Source organism: Macrobrachium nipponense, chromosome 17, assembly GCF_015104395.2.
Source record: "Macrobrachium nipponense isolate FS-2020 chromosome 17, ASM1510439v2, whole genome shotgun sequence".
Taxonomy (NCBI): Eukaryota; Metazoa; Arthropoda; class Malacostraca; order Decapoda; family Palaemonidae; genus Macrobrachium; species Macrobrachium nipponense.
Window position 1 is genome coordinate 6188189 of NC_087210.1, and position 5000 is coordinate 6193188.

Sequence of the window (5000 nt, forward strand, 5' to 3'; positions counted from 1 at the left end):
AGGAGAGAAAGAGAGAGAGAAAGTTAAGTTGCTGAGAGAGAGAGAGAAAGTTATGTTGCTGAGGAGAGAGAGAAAGATAGCTTCGACATACCTAAGATCGAAGGCTCAGAAACGGAGAGAAAAAGAAGACCGAGGTTAGGCAGATGACCGAAGAGGGAGAGGGAGAATTAATTGCTCCAGGAGGGGAGATTCTGCACTGTTGTCATGTTGCAAGTCAGTTACCAACCCCATCAATGTGGCGTCACTCACGTTTCCCAATAAACACAGGGCCAGTGTATATATTCGCCTGCAAGTCCTTGTACTTTTTGCTTTGCATTCTCTTTCGAGTAGTCTAAACCTTAACATATTGAAATATAAATTAAATATTTTATCTTAAAGTGTGTGTATGTGTTTGTTGAAGAGAAGTGGAAACACTACCCAAATATAATATTCTTCCTTTCCTTTTTGCGTTATTCGTTTGGGTATTTTCCTTAAAAACCCCTAACATACAGATCTCTATATCTCGCACATTCCTTGGACGGTGTCCGGTCAATTCGTCGACGGCAATTAGTCGTTGCTCAATTGATCGTTGCTCAATTTGTCCCCAAGTCAATTCGTCGTTGGGCAAATCGTCGAGTTCAATTATTTATTTTCGCATTCTCGACACTCCTTTTTTTTGTCTTACATATTGGAGCCTCTTTGCTTCCTCAAAAAAGAAATTGTCTAATGACAATTTTAGTTCAAAAGTACTTTTTAAAACTTTTCTCCTTAAAAAAAGAATTGTCTAACGACAATTTCAGTTTGAAAGTAATTTTTAGAAATTTGCTTCTAATATTGTATCTTTTTTAGGAAAGGGGAAGTTACAATATAAATACAAAAAAAAGTGTAGTGTTTATTTTCAGTCAAATTTATAGTACAAGATAATTATCAAGAAAATAGTAGACAAGTTACAATAAAATTCTTAAAAATATTGGTTAAGCATTTAAATTCTAAAATTTAAGATTGTGTGCGATTGTTTTCAGAAAGGTAATTTTTTGGTTGGGATCATATCTCTCCATGACATTTTTTTTATACGCAAATTCATGGCTATATTTTTTCTTTTGCATTGGCTCATCTCCTTGGATAAATTTCTGCAGTTTGGAACTAGCAAACCTTTCCTCACATTTCAAAACATCTATGAGCTTCCAAATATTTGGATGACTCATATTCACTGTCTTTTCGTGCGCTGTGGTAGGCTTCTAAATTATTTGTAGTTCTAGCAATCCCAGACATGCATCTATCCCAAACATTCCAAATAGTTAATGGATATGGTGGTTCAAGACGTCGCCTCCTTTCTCCTCTTCCTCTAAGTCTAAGGGGTCCTATGTAATTATTCTCAAAATAGGAAACTACCGACTGTGGCATATCATCATCATCTTGTACAAATTCCTCGTAGCCATCGACATCATCATCTACCGGTAACAAGGCAAGGGCAACAAAACAGCTCATTTTAAGGCTAAAACTGTCATCTTGGTGATATCTGCTTTTCATTCCTTCTTGAACTATATGCTTGTACACATTTTGCCCTAAATGAAACAAGCAGCACGCTAAATTTGAGGCAGGAAACGATTCAAGAAATCCATTATGCACTGCTTTTTCAAAATCCTTAAGTATGCAATCTGGGCCTTCGTCCTGCAGCAATTCACTTATTTTGGCAAAAAGTCTATTATATGTGTTTTGGCTTTTGTTTGATAGCAATGCAAACAGTCGTGGGACATTGAAATTATCGATCTGTACGTGCACTGTATATAATTGAAAAAATATACTAGAACAGCATTTAAATGTTCCGTCTGCCGCCCAAGTCTTGTACACTTTCAAATGTCTCAGCGCTTCATCATCTGCAAATATCAATATTCTGCTTGAATCTTCGATTCCACTATCAAACTTCAAAAAAATTTCATTAGTGTCAGAGCAAGAGTATTCACTTGGAATGGAGAACCCAACATTTGTTTGTGGGGTTGCGGGTGTATTCTTTATAAGTAACTCGATCTATGTAAAAATCTTTTGTTTCCAACTGTCCAAAACAGGAAAATAATAAATAAAACAGTTGAACAACCTAGTGTCTTTTAACTTGGGGACTAATTGTCCAACGACGAATTGACTTGGGGACAAATTGAGCAACGATGAATTGAGCGGGACGAATTGGGCAACGACAAATTCACCAGGGGCGAATTGCCCTAGCACCCCTTGGACTTTACAATAGCTGAAACAACTGTGAATATGAGGTCTAATCTATTACCAGAAATGTGCGCGGGGTCCTCAATTAGCGGGACAGAATCCGAGGATACGCAACACAAGAGTAGACCGGCCATGTTGATCAGTGGGATTTGAATTTAAGCTACTCACTGTGCTTTGCGTTAGTCTCCATTAATAACGAATGAAACGAATCCTGTGACTGAGCCATACTAATTCTTTCCAAGAGACAGTCATATTATAGAATCGTCAATATTTGGATTACGGTAAAAAAACAAAAATTATTCTGACGATAACTATAGTTGGTTCACTTAAGGTGGATTCTTGGGTGAGCCTTACGCCTACGAGACGTTTGTTTGGCGGCCGCTGATTGGCTGGGGGCTGTCTACCTCCAGGTACCAGCCAATCAGCGGCTGCCAAACAAACGTCTCGTAAGCATAGGGCTCATCCGAGAATCCACCTAAAGTGAACCAGCTATAGGTCGTCCAGACTTTCACTACACAGCCATACCTGCTCGTGTGGAATGGTACGACGCTAATGAAATCAAGGCCATCAAACCCTAGGTTTAAAAACTCAACCTTTGACTTGTTACGAATTCCAAGAGTCTCAGATAGAACCATCAAAATCGTAGTTACGGACACAATTCTAGAGATCGAGAAAATTTGGCCTTAAGCCCCGATTATTTGAGTAAAGTACTTTACAATTTTTCTTGCTCTAATGAGTGACAGACCTAAGGTACAGCTCAATGTCTCCAGAAGGAATTAAAAATAGCAAAATCAAAAAAACTAATAAATAAACTCATAACAACGGTAACACTAAAAAAATAAACAACAACAAAATAACAACATAAAATCAGAATCAAAACTAATAAACAAACTCATAACAACATTAGCAAAAAAAAAAAACAAATATACTTTTAGACTGCATTAAAAATCTTTGCAGGTCTAAAAACCAAGCTTCAAACTCATTCTTATATGTAAAATAAATGAGTAAATAGATTTCATTTTCCAACACACACACACACACACGCACGACAGAGAACTCCATCTAGATGTAAATACTCCATTCTCGTATCGCAACTCGGCCGTTTACACAAACTGAATAGGTCTCGCACCAGTTGCAGGTTGTGTAAACAGAGGCTAATACCGACTCCTAAATTACTTAGTTTACCACTGTTGATTATAGCCATAATGGTGGTGGTGGCGGTGGTGAGGAAAACCCTTTTGATGAAGCGTCAAACAGTTCGCTGTTACTTCTAATGCTAGGTATATATAAACTTTAGGCCCAACGCTAGGAGCTATGAGGTCATTCTGCGCTGAAACGGAAATTAAGAGTAAAGAATGTTTTACAGGTGTAAAAAGAGGAAATCCTATGAAGTATCTGGGTAGGAGAAGATAGAGGGTGGAAAGTAAGATGGTAGAAAGATAATAAGAATAGAAGCGCAAAATAAAATAGAATGAAAGGGGTTGCAGCTATAGGGGACCTTCAGTAATGCCTACAGTGCGCCGCGTGAAGTGCTATGACGACACCATCCCCCTAGGGTAGGGGTGTATACACTATAGAGTAGAAAATAGAGCGGTGAAAGATTAAACAAAGACGGATTGCTGTATCGCTTTTGTAAACTAGGAGTGCGTTTGACGAGTATGGCCAAAGCTATCAAATATTGTGTGATTTCAGTTTAAAAAAGGGTGAGACTCCATGGCAATTTTATAATTTTATATATATAATATATATATAAAGTATATTTATAGACAGATAGATAGATAGATAGATACAGATATAGATATAGATCTATCTATATACTATCTATACTATATACTATATCTATATATCCTACTATATATCTATATCTATATCTTATATATATATATATATATATATATATATATTATATCTATATCTATATCTATATCTATCTATATCTATATCTATATCTATATCTATATCTATATCTATACTATATCTATATATATTATTTATATTATTTATATTATTAATTATTATTATATATTATAATATATATATATATATATATATATAACTACTCACAAAGACAGATCTATATTAGACAACATCGGTGGGCATTCATTCAAATAAGCTTACACTGCCATGGATATATATATAGTATATATATAATATATATACAGTTATAAATGTAGAATATTATATATAATTATATATTATATACATAACATACGTTGACAGACAGACGGACATGAAGAGCACACGTATAAATAAAACCATTTGTCTTCACCATGCAGCATATACAGTACATAAACCACGAAGAAAACTTAGAAATGTTTATTAAACACAAAGAACTCTTCTCGACAAAAGCACCTCCGCCAGAGAGGGAGAGAGAGAGAGAGAGAGAGAGAGATCTTTAAAGGAGAATCCCTCGAGCTGAAAACAAGGAGGCTATATAGCTGCTCAGATCTAATTTCCAGGCTCAAGACATCTTTATTACGGGGGCGACGAACGACTAGGCCTCCCTTAGGCCTAATGTCACCTGAGCACCATAGAAATGATTACATAATTTAAACCTCCTCGCGGAGCGGACTAGTATATTAAAAGTCTCGCAGGCACACGTCACGACTGCTGTTCCCCCTCCCACCTCCCCATCCCCCTAACACCCAGGTTCTCTCAAATGACATTTAATGTATCTATTCAGCATCCAGGGAATTAATCTCTTTCGGATCAATATCGTGATTGGCCAAATTTCTCCGTTGGATTTTACCTGGATATTGAAGAATGTTTTGTGGTTGGGGAAGTTCGTGGGAATTCGAAGGAAA